Source organism: Thermobia domestica, chromosome 13, assembly GCF_964235325.1.
Source record: "Thermobia domestica chromosome 13, izTheDome1.hap1.1, whole genome shotgun sequence".
Classification (NCBI taxonomy): domain Eukaryota; kingdom Metazoa; phylum Arthropoda; class Insecta; order Zygentoma; family Lepismatidae; genus Thermobia; species Thermobia domestica.
In genome coordinates this window covers 114,654,095-114,674,949 of record NC_137466.1, presented here as the reverse complement: position 1 = coordinate 114,674,949, position 20,855 = coordinate 114,654,095, and the positions used below count along the sequence as shown (strand labels likewise).

Here is a 20,855-nt window from a genome sequence, read left to right as displayed (position 1 = left end):
GACAGGATTCACTATAGTGAATAAGCAAATAATCACGTATGGCAACGCGCTGGTTCTTGTTGTCTGCACTGAGTGAATGAGGCACCAACGAAGCCAGTTTTTGAATCTTCCCAGTACGTTAAAGCTGTCGCACACCAATTGCCTGTCCAATATCTATCTTCGTAGATAGTCTAATTCCAGGGTGCATTGGCGGGCATCACTGTGCATTAAGTCGTTCAAACAGTAGTCATCGACTGGGATGAGTGATCAATACGTGAGGCATCGTTCGATCAAAATTTCAATTTTGTCAACCCATTACTTCTGGACTAATATTACGGAAGATCATAAGGACTACTTACCACCTGTTCCTCTCTCTGGTTTTTTTTCTTTACTTCATAGTACTTCTTTGCTACAACTACACACAGATTTCGATCACCATCACCGGCATTGGAACATGTGTAATGTGCCGGAGTTTCCTTGCCATATTATCCTGGACCGTATCAAATTGTTTTTTTTTTCAAGGTGCATTTCAATGTAGAGATTAGAAAAAAAAGTCACACATAGTTAGATCCGGCGGGTAAGGGGCATGGTTATGATAGGAATATGCTTTCTTGGCCAAAAAGTCTATCACATTCCTAAAATGTTACACGGAACATTTCTAAGGTGCAAGTGCCACTGTCAGTGCCATAGCCACTGTCTAAGTGCCTATCTGGAAAGCCGAACCTTAACAGTTGTAACACACTATCATAGACTTTCTTGTTCAAGTGTGGCTATGTGGAACAAATTTGAGGTGGACGATCTCGAACATCTCAAACAAAATACACACACACAAACACAATCAGTAGCCTTTTTATCTGGGATTGAACTTGTCTGTCCTTTTATGGGTCTTGGGGATCCAGATGTCACCCAACGGGACGGAATTACTTTGGCTTCAAGATCGTACTCATAAACCCTCATCCTCTGTGTTGATACTGGCATGGATATCAGATCGTTTGAGGTTCTTTCCTTCAGTTATCTGCTTGTGGTGTCTTTCTGATCCTGTGTGAGAACTTTTGGTACGAATTTCGCCAATACAAGGCTCATCCCTAGGTCTTCGTGTAAGATTTCGTCAGATAACAGAAGTTTAAAACGCTGTGAATGCTACACTAAAAAAAGTATATGGGGAAAATCGCAGGTACATGAACCGGTGGAAATATTTAACAGCCAGTCAATTTCACGGATAATCAATCGACAAGCGGATTTTACAAGCGGACTCACTTGAGCAGTTTTATTTTTTCATTACGTATCACAGACGGGCGACTAGAATGGGTATCACTCTTCACAGATATTCTCTCAGTTTGGAAATGTGCAAATCACTGGAGGAACGTTGAATGACTCATTGATGCATCACCGAATGCTACGTGCAACATTTTGTAACGTCACTGTAGTAGCGTTTTTAAAGTTTAAAACAAAATTTAACAAAGATTTCCTGTTCTTTTCGATAACCCATTTCACAATTCGACATGGCTCACACAACACAATAGATCGCACCCCAATGAAGCACGTCTTACTGAACACTGTCTAAGTAAAGCTGTCAAATAATCACTGTGATGTCATGATGATATGTTGACACGTGTACTTGCTGTGTGGATTCCGAGCTGCAATTAATAACTTTTGTCAAAAAAAAAAAAACAATTTGGGAATTAAATGAACAATCCTTGTATAATCCAAATTTCTGTTTAATAAAATATTACTTGTGATTAACATTTTGTTAACATGTAGAAAGAGTTTCCCAAACTTTTAATTCACTAAGTTGAATAAAAAAATCTTTTTCCTTCTTTTTTAATAAAAAAAAACTAAGAAAAATCTGTTGTATTAGATAGCATTTGCCCTTCTCTTTGAGTTTTTCTTCATCTGCTTTAGAAGTTGACATGGACTCAATATTCCAACCACCCATTCCCATTTCGCTGTTGAACCGAAAAATAGAGGTAAAAGGTAAAAAGTGGGTGTACAAGAGAGGAAGCGAATAAACGAAAGGATAGAAAAAAGTAGAGAGAAGCGAGAGGGAAAGAGAGAAAGTCAATCTTTCGTGGGAAAACGCACTTTCCGGCTGCCACAGCCATTCCCACAATTAATTATCCATGGAAAACAAACAACCAGGCACTGTTCATTCACCGAAGTCAGAGACAGAAAAGATGGATAAGAGAAGACAAGGAAAGAAAAAAGGGGGAAAGGAAGAGAAAAAGTAAATGCGTAACATTAAAGACAGTCAAAGACACGAGAGTTTGAACGTAAAACGATAAAATATGGAGGAAAAAGACAAGGAAGTGTTCCGTGCTGTTCCTAGGTAAGTTTCACGGCGTTTCTTGAATGTCGATGATAGCCTCATCAAATGTTCATCCATATAAAACTACGCTCATAGATGTTTAAAACTGAAACAATTATAGGTTTCGCTTCCTTGTTTTTTTTTGTTTTTTTTTTTTAATGTTTTGTGATGATGAGTTTTATCACTTGAATACTGGGAGACAACTTAACTTTGTAAGAGAAAATGTTTTTTAAAGTACTTTGGTTACTCTTGAAATAAATGCAGATAATATTACCAACAATTTTTACCACATTCTTTGATTTCTCTTTCAAATCAATGATATGACACTACATATTTTTATTGTATAATTTTATATTCATAGTTTCAGTCGGAATACCTATCTTAATCTCCGTTTTATCACCTGAGTATACTTCTCTTTGATTTGCAAATTAGAAGATTTTTATACACGTAACACCACATATGCTATGTACGTATATCATGATGTCTAGTAATTATTGAGTCTTTAAAGGTCACAATTAAGAATACAAAAATTGTGACTTGAAAATAACATTATGAATCCAGATATGCACCATTTTCTCCTATGACTTTCTGCCATTTTTTCAACAATACCATAATCCCTTCCATGGTTTCTGACCAAAAAATTGTGACATGTGGTTTTCACACGCCTCTTTTGAAACTGATTTAATTCCATTCAAGGAATTCTGCAGAGACCGAAGCAAATGATAGGCTGTCAGTACCACGTCTGCGCTATACAGTGGATGCATTGAAGTCTTCCGGCAGAGTTTTCTCAATTTCTGAAGTGTTGTTAAAAATATATGGATATACGGTCTGGAGTTGTCAGCGTGGTATACGATCCCTTTCTGTTGGCAGTTCATGTTGTTTCTTTTGAATTACTAGTTGCGTACGTGCTAATTGTCAACAGTACAGGTCCAAGTTTATCGTTCTGTCCGTCGGCAGCAGCCTGTGATGCACTATGCACTTCCAATCCTACCAAACGTATAATATAACCTTCCTGGGCATCCACAGACTTCGGAGTTTCTCATTGTTCCGATCGCAATTCTTCCCCTCATTGTTGTCGTAAATTACACTAGCCAACAAAATTTTGCTTTTGTTCTGTAACTGACATGAAAACAGCTAATCCTTATGTTTCCGAGTGTGCTGATAACGAAAATGTTGATGAAAATGCAAGATTAGTTCTCGTTTTGAAGTTACGATAACTTTATGTTACTGCCTATATAGCATTTATGTAAGCATTTACCTTGTTGCTGTCTCTCGGAGGAAGGTCACTGAAGCCGCAACTACTTTGAATGGCGTTTGTAGTTTTCTGCTGGTGATTCCCTGATTAGTGTCCAGCAGTAATCTGCTAACATTGATGACTCCACTTTCCCTGGTATCTAATTTCCATGTCCGAAATTTGTTGCTGGAAGCGTTCCCCGTGTTTGTCGTTTACAGCACCACAGTTGTCAGGAAAGAAGTCAGGGTATGTCAGGAAAGATTTTTTCTGCTTGGAAATACCATGTGTTAATAAAGTTGTTATACAAAAGGAGCAATCATTCACATTATTTGATGGTTCTCCCCAGATCATGGGTATAGCAAAGCCCATGAAAAATCTTTTGCGATTCAACGACGAATGAAGATTTGAGGCACGAGATATGCAACATACATGAGGAGCCCAGAGCTTGTCCTGGTCCCCGATTTCACAGCCAAAGTACAGTATGTCCGCCTTCCTAATATATGGCATTATTGTCCTACTTCGCGATTTCAATGTAGCCTGTCCGCAAATGTAACAAAAATTGTCAGTACTGTTTACGCATTTGCAAGGCATATTGAATGAAGGGAATTACAACGACCACATGTACTAACTGCACTTCAGTAACATTCTTCCAGCACACGAACAGATAAAAACAGCTTGTATCAGAAGATGAAATGAAATCTAAGTTTTACATCCCACGATTATGCCGGCTAGGCTAAGGGGGACGGTGGTGATGAAATATGAGAAAAATGGTGAATGAAGAAAGTGTCAGGAAACGGGAGAACCCTGAGAAATCCTACGCACATGGTGTTTGTCCACCACAAAGCTCACTTGGCGCGAGCTGGGATCGAACCAAGGATCAGCTTGTAACAGAATGAAACATGTACCAATCCTCCCTTCTTCTTTTCCTTACCCCCTTGCTGCTACGAGCCCGGGCTAAAAGTAGCGACAAAATACACACAGCTATTATTGCTTACAGAAAACATTGTCTGCCATCAGCGGAATTTCGAAGTCTATATGAGAAGGAATTGACAATGAATGCTGATAAACTATACCAATTATAATTGAATACACCGCCCCCTTTAACTTGGAAACGAGAGCTAATTCGAGTTCTTCGTTGTCGTTTTCCTTATCAGCGTGGTCGATATAGTTAACAAACATTTATTTCATTTCAGTTACATTTTCCTTGTTGACTAGTGTTATCAACTTTTCTTCACTCTTGTTCAATGGCTTCAGAAATTCCTCGAGTTAGTTACGTTCCAGTAGAGATTTGCAGGTAGAAATTATATCCAGTAAATGTTTTGAGTTTGATCATGTGTCATCCAAACTTCGAGATTGTTTTAGTTGCCAGCATTTTACAAATGTTTTAACACTATTTAGTGATCAAGTTTAGGTAAATGGCGATGTTATTACTGCTTATATGTCGGTGTTGCTCAATTTTTGACTGAAATAATACTCGCTTTTTCTGTGATTCGTCGCCCACTGCAAGAAGTAACTTGGATATCGAAATTCCCAACTTGCCCATAAATAGTACCAATTTCCTACGGCTCTGCGCAGGATTTGCACCTTTATCGAAATAGAGTTATTTTCGTGTGGGAGATCCGAGTTCGATTCCCGGCGGAAGCTCATGTGGTTCGGATTCCACGTTCATCAGTAGGTCCACGTCTCACATAGCCTCGCTGCTGAAAGGGACGCTAATCTAAACATGAACTCAACTCAAAAATGAGGCGCAGTTCTGCGTAAAATTCACTTATCGTCACGATTCAACTTCATGTCTTACTACAAGAATTCCAACATTTTTTGTACATCTACTAGCTTGAATTATCAGTTGTCAAATGACGTAAGCTTGATCCGCTGTACATCATATAGCCTACTCTGAGATTTGGGACATTAATGCCTTCTCGTACACAAAAGGTTCAATATTTTTAGACTCCCTCATATTTCGATCTTTGATCAATAGTAATGTATTAGAATTTAATTTGGTATCGTTTCGTAACGTAGCGTTCTTGTAAATTTTTGCAATCAATGCTGCAACGGTAGGAGCTTTCTCTTTTGATTCATTCTGTATTGAATCCATCAGAAGAATGTGTAAGGTGAGTCTCCAAAGTAATGAGAATGATTTCCGGAAGCCCAGGGCCAGAGTTTCCTAGAGTTACAGTTGGTGAGGAATATTAACTAAACGGTCGATTTCTTATCAGTGTCGATTCACTCTAAGCTTTCACAGAGAGAGAACCGCTAGCGAAGTGAACAGCTATTCGATCATCGCTTAACGGTCGAGATGCAGAAGAATGTTGAGCAGCGGTACGCGAACGTGATAAAGTTTGATGTTCAACTTGGAAATACCATCCGTAACCGAGACGATTGCTATCATACAGAAACCTTCCGGTAAAAATGCTTTCATGGCAATGGTGAATTGAGGTTTATGTATGTTATTTTGACGAATTTTAAGTTCAAATTCAAATAATGAATTTTATAAAGTCAGTCTCATTGTTTTCCGAAGAGACCTTATATAAAGAGAAACGAAATACGATATATTTTTTTCAATGTCAATTCCATGATGAGTTCTATATTTCAGCATATAAAACGTTACTATCACATATTTAATATATTCCATTTCTGTTTGATAAACCTAGAAATTAGCAGCAGTACTTTTATATAAGAAAAAACAAACTAACTGAAACAGGCGTAGCGAAGCGTCTACCATTCGATTCGGTAAGAATTTGTGCGTCCTTCTGTCCTTCTGACAATAACTTTCGTAAACCTAATCCAATTTTGATGATACTTGCTTGGTATATGCCTTCCTTATATTTGCATAAATAAGCAACCCTGTTGTTTGAAGTTGCAAATATATCATGAATAAGGGGGTAAAACGGGGTAAAATCAAGAGACAATCTTGTAATAAAAACCGCGAAAAAATGTTCGATTATTACAAAACATAGTGAAAGTTTCTTTAGAACATTCTTATCATCCCAAAATCTTAAAGTTAAATTTGTCAAGAATGAAAGGATGAATTTACCCCTCGCTTCAACGTTAAAAGTAGGAGATGCACACCAAAAGTGGTCGTAGTGCTATTGCAGAAAATTGCCCGTGGTGAAAATTTTGTCATGGAAGATGTGGCGCCACTATGCAGAGAATTTGTGATACACTGGGGCTACCAATCGGAACAGGAGAAACAATAACTACAAACCAACTGGACCTAAAGAAATTCTTTGGCGCTGATTTTCACGATGGTTCAGTGGTGGAGCGCTTACTTCTGTGCGTGAGGTCCGTGGTTCGATCTCCGGCGAAGTAAGTTTGTGGAGGACAACACTATATCCCTGGGTTTTCTTAGGATATTCCCGCTTTCCTCGCACATTCTCATTCCACCAATTCTTCCATCATTATTCATTTACCTTAATCATCCGTCTCCCTTAGCCTAAAGGTCATAATCTTGGGATATAAAACCGAAAGACTTCATTTCATTTTCGACTTATAATGCCTTCATTAGAAGGTGACTTTGCCCAGGAAAAGCAATCATCTATCAAGAACAATTTTCAGAAACAGTTTTTGTCTCTTTTAGACTAGGGCTGTTCCGATAATCGAGTAATCGATAACAATTCGATAAAATTTCAAAACCGCTTCACCGATAAAGAATTTTAATTTTATCGAATTATCAAACTTTCGAGACTCCCGAAATGCTTGAGACTCTCGAAATGATCGAGACTCGCAAAATGATCGAGACTCGCAAAATGATCGAGATTCCCGAAATGTTCGAGACTCTCGAAGTGTTCGAGGTACTCGAAATGTAAGAAACATTAGACAACTTCCGAGACACTCGAACTGTTTGAAAGCAGCAAATACAGAAATATATCAATATGATCGCATTTGCCGAGTCGCTTGAATATTTTGAAAAGTTCGGGATTATCGGAGTGTTCGGAAGAAACAATGTATTCGAGGTTATCATAGTTGTATATAATATGTATTACATATATGCAGGATGTTCATTTTAAAACTTCTCTCCTTAGCAATGAAGTGAAGGAAAAGTTTTTTCCCCACAGATCTGTACAAGGTTTAAGCAGTCTGTCAGAAGAGAGAAAGAGGAAGAGAAAACATGCATCACCGAAATGAAATCGAAGTCCAAGACACCATTAGTCTACTAATAGTCACTTTGTCGATTGCTCCAATAACGGGGCAGGCAGAAAAATAATTTTACATATGATTTCAACAAATATAACTTTGCAATAACTTATCAGATGAAAAAAGTTGTTTGACTAGTTTGGCTGCAAGAAGGAATCATTGGAGAGATGAAGGAACCGAACTGTCCATCACTACTTTTGATAATACCCGAAACTTCGATAATACTTGAAATGTTGATAATACCCGAAACTTCGATAATATTCGAAATTTCGATAATACCCGAAACTTCGATAATTTTAAATACTCGAACGGTTTCGAGTAACCGATGACAACTCGATAAATTTTCACTCCCGAAGTTCGATAGGCTCTCAGCCTTATCGAACACCCCTATTTTAGACCTGCCTTTTCATATTTCTGTACTCATTTACGAATGAACAGTATAACAATCATTTATTTAAGAATTAGGCTTACGTTTTACGTTAATTTTTAGTTTATGATAACATTTATACGGGGTGTTTCAAAACAACGACAACATTTTGGAGAAGATTCCTGACACCAAGATAAGACGAAAAGTATAGACCGACCTGGGTGCACAAATGCTTCCTTTCGGAGTTATAGGTTGCCGAAAACATGAAAAAAAAATGAACTTCATGTCCATAGCGCCAATACTACGGTACCTACCGTAGTCGGGTCAAGACCACTTTGGAACTAGGAAGTGTCCTATCCAAATATACAAGTTTCAGAATCTTACCGTACTTCCGCAACAGTTTTTATGGAAGTAGTTGATGAGTACTTCAAATTATATGCCCGTACCGAAACTCCTACCACGGAGTCACCTTGGTGTCAGGAATCACCTTGAAAACATTGTCGGTCTTGTTTTGAAACACCCTCTATATGTACAGTGTACATCGTTCCTACAATTATGTTAAACATTGTAACATTATCTTAAAATGTGTATTCTATTTTTATACTTGAATGTCATTTTTCTATAGTAAATTTTTGAAACGAACTTACAGCACATAAAACATATTTGTAAAGTACTGACCTGTTTTAAGAGGTTAAAAAAATATGAAGAAGAGTGAGTTTTGGTATGGTATGGGTAGAGCTATAATTGAGTAATAATAGAAGTCCGGTTTAACTTTTTTTTTTTTTTTTTGTTATTCGGATTGTCCTTCTGCCAAAATTGATCGGACAATCGCAAGTCTACTGTATTTATTTTTTCGTAAGGCTTAGTTAGAGTGGTGGCGTGCTCCTGTAAAACAGTTCTCTTAGAGACGAGATAAAGTAGTGGGGAACGGGCTTAATTGTGAATGTTGTTCTTGAATGATGGTCAGTGCATCCAGTAACTGCACCGGATTTAAGGCCCCAACGTAGGTTGGAGCCTACGGTAATAGTAGGTCCCGATTTTAATAACCGCAGTATTTCATAAAGACAACACACAGAAACTCAAACTCATAGTTATAGCATATCTTAAAGATGACTTAAAACGATAATTTGTATTCAGTGCAAACTTGACAATGCCGCTGAAAGGGTGTCATGACCTCACACAAACGTATTTCCCTCGGTAAGGCCTTAAATGAAATTACAATAAGAGATTAAAATACATCTAACAAAATTCCCGAACTCTGTAATAAAGAGAACGTCAATTTCTGTTACAACATTGAAAGTTGCTGTGAATATCTGTGCTGGTTACGAAAAGAGTGCAAAATTACAAAAGATATCTCGAGAATAATGCTATATTGTTTACTTAAAATTTTCAGTAATATTCATTACATCATTTATAATTTATATCGTTTCCAGTCAGACTAACAATGCTATTTTAGATCGTATTGTATCTGTTGTTAACTGTCAGAGCCACGCAACTGAAAACTAAAAAGTATTTCCCACTAATAGAAGCTAGATTTGTCAGCATCTGTCTTGAAATTGATGGCAATAACCAATAAGTCAGTTCCTCTAGTGAGTCACGAACAATGATCTTCCGGGAACTCTTTCTTACTCGTCATTTTGTATGTTCCTTTTTTACTTCTTTAGGTTTTCTTGACACACCCGCCCTTTCTTTACCCTTCATTCTTTCAACTGCTCGTATCACAATCGTTTCTTGTCAGATTCTCTTTTTCGTTCTTTTTGTTATCTTTGTATTGTCTTCTGTGCCTTTTCTTTCTGCAGGGAGATTGTTCAAAAGAAATCGTTTGCCATCAATATGTCACTTTGAGTTCAGAAAGTATATAAAAGAATAATAGAGAAAAAAAAAATATGGTTACCAGCGAAAAGTTTTTTTTTTATTATTTTATGTAGTGCGAAAGTATCTGTCGTAGTGTGTCTTATATCTAACATTTTTTAAAACTTTTGTTTTAATGCTCTGATTCTATAGTCTTGTCAATGTAAGCCAGAAGTTAGGAGTTTTTCGTGCTAAAGAAGAAATGAAAGAAGGATATGCAGTGATTGGTTCTTAGAAAGACTAAAAAATGTTACCAGCCAGAGAGGAATAGATGAAGAAACTAAAAAAAGACAACAAAGTTTTCTACTGTAAGGAGTTTTGAGATTTTTAAGTGGTAACTTTGTTTTGTTTTTAGATTAATTAATTTGTGAGTTCTTGTGTTTTAGATCTTATGCAACACCGAGGTTACTAAGGATGGGACCTACTATTAACATTTTTTTGGATCTTATGCAACACCGAGGTTATGAAGGGTAGGAACTACTATTAACGTGAGTTTTGGGTCTTATGCAACACCGAAGTTATGAAAAATGGGAACTACTATTAACATGTTTTGGGGATCTTATGCAACACCAAGGTTACGAAGGATGGGACTAACTATTAACGTGTGTTTTTGGACTTATGCAGCACCAAGGTTTCAAAGAATGAGATCTAATATTAACGTGTGTTTTGGGCCTTAAGCAATTAAAGGGAATTTTGTACTAAACCTTCATAAGACAATTAATTCTTGTCTTGTCTTGTGTGGTACTCTCAAAACTCTGAAGAAGACAAATAGAGTTCTTAGCTGATTCAAATGTGAGAAGTACATGCACTGGACTAAGCATCTAAGCATTCCTGTTCGTGAGCGTGTCTGATATTGACTCAATATTAATGTATGTATAAACCTTCACGCTGTGCAACTTTTCATCTTCAAACAAACAACTGAAAGTATGAAAAGGAATGAAGTTTATCGCAGGGGATTTAGCCATATAGCCACCCCGTTCTGAATATTTTCTACTTTATGTTGTAAAACAATTTTGATGCAAGTAAAAGATCATTATTGTTTGTTTCAATTAATATTGTGGTAATTCCATCCAACAATATCAATAAATGTATTAATCTTAAAACATAGTATTTAATGATGCATATGGGATGTGTTTCTAATTACTACGTCTTTAAAAAGTGCAGTAAACTACCAGAAAGCTGAAATTTGAACACATAAGCACAAGGTCAAGAGGCCAGTTATTTCATTATTCCACATGACGTGCTAGTTTGTGTCGCACTAGGTTTTAAACAAGCACCCTTTAAGAAGAGGGAAGGACACAGGCACAATTAAGATTCTTCATTTATTTTCTCAGCGTAAATGATTAATATGCGAAAAAATGAATAGATTCAAATTATGTTTCACATTAACACTGACGAAATAGTTGAAATCACTCCGCATTTTTCTTTTATCTTCTGTCTTTTCAATCATATTCTGACTTCCTGGTGTTGCACATGTGGCTTTATAAGAATATTTCCCACCAACGCTTGGTAACTGTATAACCAATTTTCTAACTAGTTAAACCACAACTTTTGGATCATTAAAACGAAGTGAGTGGTTCACCAAATACGTATTCTGAGTATTCGCTTCAATTACTATACACGTTTCAAAGGCTATTCTTAGAATTACGATGTAGGAATTTCATTCATGAATTAACCAATAAGAGTAAACAACATTATACAAGGATGGATTCTGTTAGAGAAGATAGTTAGTTAGTTTCCAGAATTTTGAGGAAACAAACAAGGAGGAAACACTTGATAAGAGTTCATCATAAATTTAGTGCGAAATTTCGTTCGCTGTCAGTGAAACTTAACGCTGGAAGTTGAAACTTTTGCTCCATTGGCTGAAACAAACAAACGAACAAAAAAAAATCGCTTCGAGCTGAGGAAAATCCTGAAAGGAAGACACGAGTAACTGACATACTTTAGCTTTATTCTCTAATGAACTTTTGAGTCACTGAGGCCTCAGGGACTTTGTATACTTTAAGCTTTACAGTGTACATTTCTGCAACTACTACCGCAAGAGAAGTTTGTTTCCAGTCAAATATAGTGTTAAAAGAAGTGCCATTCTACGATCAAAAGACACAAGAGATCAAACATAGCTAGGGACAAACGAGTGTATGAACCATTCTTAAAATCTAACTTTCTAATGAAGTAACATGAATAGTAACTCCCAGTACTATGCTTAAGGGCTACTTTCTGACTTTGATCAAATTTTGGTGTTGCATTTTGTTTGACATTTCGCCAAAAGATGAATCCACGTGCTTTGTAAAAATAATGAGGAGCTGCTGTATTGTATTTGTTTAAAATTAACAGGATTCTTTCAAAAATAATTCTGCTTCGTCAATTGAAAGTTTGTGACAGTTGTTTCTCTCAATCTATTTATGATAAATAATAGTAATGTGGTGCACTCTAGATTTAGAAATTATTAGCTAAAAGGCAATGCGCTTTGGTTCGAACCATGGCAGATCTCAATGTTACAACAGTATAACTTTGATGCTGAAAGGGAACGATAAATTTCAACAAGATCTTTTTTGGCACGAATATGAATTTTTGACGTATGTTGCTGTGGTGTGTGTGTGTGTTTGGGGTCCCCTGTAACATCTGTAAAATTTACAGAAGGAATATGTAATATTATTTTGATATTGTACTCTGTAAGTAACGAAACTATTTGAGAATATTACCAGTGAGATGCATACTTATAGAAAAAGAGAGACAGGATAATGGAAAGTATTATATATGGGATCTCCCATAAGGTTGATTTGATTTGATTTTTTTTAGTTTAGCGTCCCTTTCAGCAGCGAGGCTATATGAGACGTGGACCTACTGATTAACGTGGAATCCGAACCACATGAGCTCCCGCCGGGAATCGAACCCGGGTCTCCCACGCCAAAGGCGCGTACACTAACCGCTTAGCCACGGAGGAGCTCTCTCCCATAAGGTACTCATTATGTAGATTTGGTGCAGGTAAAGGCAGTGTCTTTATTCATAATGCGCCAAAGCATAAATGTTATAGAGGTACGTGCGTAGACTACAAAATTATTTATTGAATAATGGCGGAACCAACAGATATTGTCTAAAACCTTCAGGCAATAGACAAATCTTCACAGATCTTTCTGAAATAGGAAAAAAATAGGATATGACGGAATACAAAACTTTCAATTTTTATTATTTTTAGGTTCAAAGATGGAGTAAATGGTAAAGTATTTACGGGAATCTGGATTATTGAACGAAAGTGCTAAGTGTGAAGAATGTGACGAATCTATGACATGAATTTAAAGAACCGATATAATTGATGGTTTAACATGGAGGTGTAATAGAGTTCCTAGCACAGAATGGTTTCTGTTTGTGTACTATGTTCGTTTATGTGCATACCCTCTGTCGCTTCCCGTCTGCTTTTAAAGACGCATCGCCGCGAGTCCACCAGCTTTCTCTGCTGTTACGCAGATTCGATTAATTCTTGCTTTTAGCATACATCTACCATAGGTTGGTTTTATGGCGTATGTCCGCACGCATATTATATAGTTGTTCGTAATTGCTGTATGGGATATTTGCTGTATGTGAAAGTACATGAAGATTTCTAGTGCGTTTGCGTTAAATTTTACCACAAAATGCTGTATGTCTACCAGGCGCGCACCCAGAATGTTTTGTTGGGATGAGTCCAAGCTTTGAGGCTGGGTCCAATACTGCATGCCACTACGTCTATGCAGACACGTAGGCAAGGGGTGGGTCCGGACCCCCCCCCCTTCGAGACCAGAAATGAAAAAAAAACTAAGGAAGGATGAAACAAAATGAAATGAGAAAAAGAAGGATCAGCATTAAAAATAAGAAAACATATAGGGAGCTTTTGGTTATACATTCTTATGAAGAGATTTGTATTACTTGCAATACATGGTAGCGAAGTGAGCGAGATAGCGAAGTGGAAGAGTCAGGGAATTTGAAATTTCTAGAAAAGTTGTGGAATTCTCAGAATTTCTGCTACTAGTCAGGGAGATTTTAAGCTTACGAAAGCATAGTGCCGTTGTGTAACAGCGTGGACATGTTTTATCATAACTTTTCATCATCGCATCCTTGCAGTATCAAACATGTAATTTCAAAAATAATTTACTACTGCTTCTTTAATCTGTCATTTGGAACAGACAGTAGTTGACGGAACAATAAAAAGAAAAAATATGTGTAAAGAAAGTTCTGTTAACATTTGATTCAACAGAGAAACTCAGATATTGTAAAATATTTTACAAGACATTATTGAGTATGTACTTTTTATAATAGTGAATATGTACCTTTATAATAGTTGAGGTCATAATGAAAGAAAAATTATTATATTTGAATAAACAGACGAGGGACGTAAATATTATTTAATCTTTTCAATACTTTTTTTATTTTACTCGAGATTTCTTCATAGTTCGTAATTAAAATACTTACCAACATATCCTCATTTTATTGTCCTCACAAACCAATATATGTTGATAGTAAAGTAGTTTAGATTGATCGAGCTCCTGGGCCTTCAGTATTTCATGTCACGTCCTCCCCGCCCCCCCTGCCGTTACGAAATCCTGGTTAAACGAACCAATATGTGTTCCAGTAAAATAGTTTAGAATGATCAGGACCCTCGTGTGATGACCAACGTATTTCATGTCACGGACCCCTCTTCTTCACGAAATCCTGGCTACGTGCCTGGTCTATGTAGTATTGAATAGGTATTATCCTGCACCCGAAAAGACGAAAAGTAATTGAAAACTGCTTCCATCTATATTTTCAGAAAAAATGATAGAACTAAATTGTTTTTATAATAGGAAGAATACAGGTGAAGTGTAAGATCAAATTTTCGTGATACATCAATCATTTCTCTGTTAAACAAGTAAAGTTTTATTGAGAATGTGTACAAATGTACAGTATGTTGAGTTAGGAAGTTTTGAGAGGCTTCGGACCCGTGGAACTCCTCTTGGGTGCGCCACTGATGTATACCCATAACAGTTAAGACTTTCTACATTGAGTCTACATCGAAGAATGTAACTTACCATAAAAATGGAATTCTTAAGGATACAAAGAATATACTGAACTTATATATGGACCCGTGTTGCAAACCTGCACCATTCTGTCTCATATTGAAATACCCGTATTAATCGTTTAAATTATAAGTGACACAAACACTTTATACTTGAATAACAAAACTTTCAAAGTTCATGAAATTACATAAAAAAGATTAAATTGTTTTCCAAGAAGTAGCTATAAACTGCTTGAAAATAACTTCAAAAGGTGACACGAGAATAGGTACTTTTTTCTATCAGGTCGTACCTTCCTTACAAACATGCCTTTCAAACATAAACATTCACATGAAGTATCTTTTAAATGAAGAGACTAATTTATTAAATTGAATGGAAATCAAACATAAGCAAAGGCTTTAACAAAAGTCATAAGAAAAGTTCAGCACTAATGTATTTCATAAAATATCTATATTAAAATAATTGTAAAGTGAAATAAAGCGAAACAGGCACATTTTTATTCTAACGAGCAAACCGGTTGAAGTGTGGCACGAAATTGTGGACGAGTTATGCGCAAAAGAAGTGTTTTTGTGTACAATTAAACCCATTAGAGGGAAAAACCCTCGATCTCAACCGTTATGGAGATATAGAGGGGTAAGGGGAAAGCTGGTGCTGTGATATTTTGTGGATTTTCAGTTATTTTGCGAGTGAATATGTTTGAAAATTGCATTTAAACGTTAAGAAAGACGCACCAGAACGAATAAAAGTATTTTTGAGTGTTGAGGTGAGTGGCGTAGCTTTTATCCGGGTCCGGAAAAAGATGCTATGAGGAATAACAAACGCCATTGACACGAAGAACAAAATTGTATGATATTACTTGCTATTATTTTTCATCCTATTTTACCTGATGATGCTTTTATTCGATTCAGCGTACCAAAAAACCTATACATAGACACCTTACGCAAAAGAACTCCTTTATTTTCGCCTTCTCCGTCCAAAACATTCTTCCCCTAGAATTTGTATGGACTCTTCGGTTTTGTAACCCTCATATCTAAGGCGACATATTACTAAGGTTTCGTGGATGAAGGAACTCCTCATTTTTAAAAGTCTCTTTTACTTGTACTACTGCTACATATTCAAAAATTCGCAAAATATCGGAGCATCAGCCTTCCCCTTATTCCTCTGTATCTCCGGAATGGGCGAGATCGAGGGCTTTTCCCTCTAATGGGGTTAATTGTACACAAAAACACTTCGTTCGCGGATAAACTAGTCAACAATTTCGTGTCCCACTTCAATCGGTTTCCTCGTAAGTGTTTTTCCTTTTATTTCAAAAGAATGGAAATATACAGGATAACACAAAAATTTTACCTTCCAAGGTAACTTAATATTAAAAGTACTATACTACCAAGTTAATTTAATCCCCTTGGAGTTATTATTTACCAGATAGTTTGAATTTGGATTATGTCAAAAAGTCAGCTTTTTAAATTATCTAATACTTGTTTCTACATGCCCTCTACAAACTAATTGTTTCCGAGGTAAATGAGATCGATTGTGCTCTTACCCCTTTAGGATCAAATATAATACTACATTACAGTGCAGATGAGCTATTTTACAGACTTCATACATTAATACATATTTGAATACGAATTATCACACCAAAAAGGTATTGTTATGTAATAAATGAAATAAAACTTCTTGTTATAAAATAAGAATAAGAATAATAAAAAATAAAGAAATATAAAGAATATAGTTGGTTTAAGATTTTTCGCGTTGTTTTTCATACCCTGCACGTGAGATACTTTAAACTAATGCAGGTTTTACCTATAAATAGGAATTGTAAAGTAAATAGCTAAACATTGTTCAGCGTAAGCTTTAAACTCCGATAAACAAAATATTTGTATCCTTCCGCTTGTCACAAATACGATTGGCTAGTGATGTATCACTCCCACTCCCCACGGGGAGGAGCAAATTGTGCACGTGCATTTTGACAATACTGTCTCGTGTTGTCCAGATACTTACAGCAGGAGCAGAAAAGAAAGAAAAGAAACTCGAAAGATTTTTTTAAAAAAAGTATTCGAATTTCGCTCGTAAACGATTGTTGCTTAGTGAGTAAAGGTTTGCCTTGTTGGTGTTTCACCACAACACTCGCGGAACCGGGATTCATGCCAGTCATCTTTCAGACTTTAAAAGCAGATCACCCGTCCACAGTTGAGTTGGCGCCATAATTACTGCGCATGCTTAGTGTTTATTTCTATTGTTTCATTAGCCACACTCGATTGCAGTATTATTAGATAATCCCTATTATATTTTAGTCATTTATAATAATGTAGCAGTTTTATATGGAGCTTCATAGTCAAAGTAATAATTAAATCACATGAACTATTTTGCGGAGGAGAACAAGCGTCGGTAGGACAACAGCAAATCAGCGAGATTTAGTTTCACGTGCATTTGTTTATCGGAGTTTAGAGCTTACGCCGAACAATGTATAGTTATTTTAATCATGTTGCTTTACTGATCTTTATAATGTTTCAGAGTAGCAAGGTGGAAAGATCATCCTCTCTATCCTCCCATATGGATGCCCATGGACATATACACGGTGTTTCAAAACAACACCAACAACGTTTATGAGGTGATTCCTGACACCAACATAAGACAAAAACTATAGACCAACCTGGGCGCACATATGCTTCGTTTCGGAGTTATAGAATGCCGAAAACAGGAAAAATGACTTTTAAAGGTCCATAGCTTCAATACTATGGTAGTTTACCTACCGTAGTCGGGTCAAGACTTTACTTAGGAACTAATATGTGGGGTATCCAAAAATACATGTTTCAGAATCCTAAGATACTCACGCAACAATTTTCATAGAGGGAGTTTGACTACGGGCATATTATGTGAAGTACTCATCAATTATCTGCATAAAAATTGTTGTGGAAGTGCCGCAGGATTCTGAAGCATGGATATTTGGATAGGGCACACACTAGTTTCTCAGTGAAGTTTTGACTCGACGACTACGCAGGTCCCATAGTATTGGAGCTATGAACCTTTAAAGTTCATTTTTTCATGTTTGCGTCAGCCTATAACTCCGAAAGGAAGCATTTGTGCACCCAGGTTGGTCTATACATTTTGTCTTAGCTTGGTGTCAGGTATCAAACGTTGTCGGTGTTGTTTTGAAACACCCTGTGTAAAGTGAGAGGAATTGTTGCCCGTGGGACGAAATATTTCTCTCTCCTCGCATACGAGTCAAAAGCTACATTTTTCGTCATTTGATTCTAAATTTAATGTAATAACATTTATAAATGTTTAAGACAAGCAAGTCACAGCTTAAAAGGCCTAATCACTGCGAAATTAAAATACCGATATTTTTACAGTAATTATGTGATATCTTCAAATAGATAAAAGATAATCGAAATATGGAACAAGAGTGTTCTAGACAATATTATTTTGCATGAGATAGCATTATCACGAGTCACCTAGTAGCTTTCTGTTTGCAGCCATTTAGAAACGCGAAAATAAATGCCGATTTTCTAAATGGCTGGAAATCGAAAGGAGATAAGTGAGTCGTGATAGCGATATCTCATTCAAAATAATATTGTCTAGCGAACTCTTGTTCCATTTCTCAATTATCTTTATCTATTTGAAGATATCACATAATTACTGTAAAATTAGCGATATTTTAATTTCGTCGTGATGGAGCCTCTTAAGGATCTGAGAGACGTGTATTTTTTTTTTTTTTTTTTGTAACTAAATGCTAATTATTGCAACGATTGTCTCTATGAAACATTTGAATCTTCTATCACTAAATGCAATATTTTGTGAAGATGACTTCCAAAAGTAAAATACATAAATTTATAATAAGAAACGAGAAAAACACAAAAATGGAGATGAGACGAGCCTTCTACAAAATTTACGAGACGTGTCTCGTCTCGTATCATGGACAGCATTAGAGAGAGAGAGAATATTTTGTTGCACATTGTACTTTCTGCTCGTTTGTATATAACATGTCTGCCCGAAACAGTATTGTACAAAAAGAAAAAAAACTGTTCATTGTAATATATGATACTCTCTTAAGAGAAGCTAATGTTGCTTGCAAACTGTTCTTTTCTTTTTTCCCATAATTTTCCATTTTTTTTTTCTTATGAGCCTTTTTATCTCTGTCTTCACCAACCGATCACAAGTAGATTGAATTGAAAGTGAAGGTGCAGGAGAAAATAAAAGAGAGAGAGGAAAAGAAGAAGAGAATAAAATATCTGAAGAAAGGACTGAGAAGTAGAGGTGGAAAGAAGGATTTCTTTTCTTTTTCGTTTTTAGGGAATGCAATTTTCCTGCGGCCATGTTGTTGAACTAGAACGATAGCCAATCCGATGGAAAAGTTGTAGGAGAAAATGCGAGGAAGCTTGGTTGATTTATTGTTCAATAGACCCGCCCTTTCCACTCCTTTTACAACTGTCAAACCGATATGGTGTTTTTAAAAGGTTGGAACTTTTGCCTATAAAGGAGGGTTAGAAGCAATATGAACCATAGATCAAGTTAATAACGCAGTAAATTGCATTGGGAGTTGGCAACAACCACTTTTACCTACATCAGTACAGAATGTTACGTATAGTATTGCTGTGTTAGGTATAGAACGAAGCGGGTGACCATAATGGACTCCCGAGTAAAAGATTGTTATCGAGATGTTTCAATGGTTATGAAGACTTCAGAGGAAAACTCGTTACTTCTGGAATTAAGTCAAGCGTAAGTGAAGATCTTATGTGGTCATTTAGATGATATTTTAGGGTCAAATTATTACGAAAACGGACAGAATGAGTAAAAAAAAAATTTACGTACAGATAGTGTTTACTTATTTGTGTGTTAGAGTTTTAGCGGTCCTTTTTAGCATCAAGGCTATATGAGACGTAGACGTACAGTTCAAGATGAAATTTGAACCAATGTAATGCGTTCAATGGTTTCTCACCGGGAACCAAGCCCTTGGCCACGTGTACTAAAGGTGCACGCTTTGGCCACTATTTCAACAATGAAGGCACATTTACAGATAGTGGTCAACTAAGAAGTGGTTTGATCATATTAAAATCTAATTAAACTAAACTAACTCTATGGCCTATGGAACCTGGAGGTTCAATGCTGCGTTCACAAAAGCTCTCCATCGACTTCTATCCTTAGCCAAGTGGATTCAGTTTCTACTCCGTATTTCTATTTCTGCGAGATCTATCTTAATGTTGTCCTTCCATCTGCGCCTAGGTCTTCCTAATGGTTCCGATTCGTCTTCCAGTTATGACTTTGAAAGCGTTCCTATTTTCTTCCACTCTGGCTACATGACCTGCACACCTGAGCTTCCTAGATTTGTTGACTCTAACAATGTTCGGTAAATTGTACAAATTATGTAATTTCTCGTCGTGAAGTTTCCCATATTCCCCATTACCGTTGGTCTTGGGTCCGAATATTCGTCTCAGGATCTTGTTCTCAAATACTTTCAATCTATGTTCTTCCTTCCGAATATGCGACCATGTTTTGCGACCATACAGAACAATAGGAATGATTATCGTTTTGAATAGTTTAAACTTTTTCAAATACCTCGACAGAATTCGCAACACAAAGCATTTTGAGGTGAATAATAACATGAATTCCCTGCCTTTAGTTGATTTTTAATTTCTTCGTGAACATGATTTAGGTCTGTTAATATTGGTCCTAGATATCTGAAAATATCCGTTTTATCAAAAATATTACTTTATATTAAAATCTAAGCTAAAGAAACTGAGAAGAATCATATTTAGAATAATTTTCATGAAGTGAAATGATTATAATATTCATAGATGTGAGAAAGTGATTTAGATAGACTAGATAGAGCTTTCAAGAAACTGACTTTTGGCCGTAAAATTATTAACACGTTTTACAAAATCCTTCAGTTCAACCTTAAATCTTAAATTTGATAGCTGGTATCGGTTATCTTCATGTAAGGAAAAATTTGATCACGGTTATTGA

At 36.3% G+C, this 20,855-nt stretch overlaps 1 protein-coding gene across 2 annotated transcripts in view; it reads right to left on the bottom strand.

The window, feature by feature from the left end:
- The window catches only part of LOC145668440 (thrombospondin type-1 domain-containing protein 7B-like), a 1,268,628-nt gene that overhangs the window by 587,126 nt on the left and 660,647 nt on the right, over positions 1–20,855 (bottom strand). The window lies entirely within an intron of this gene.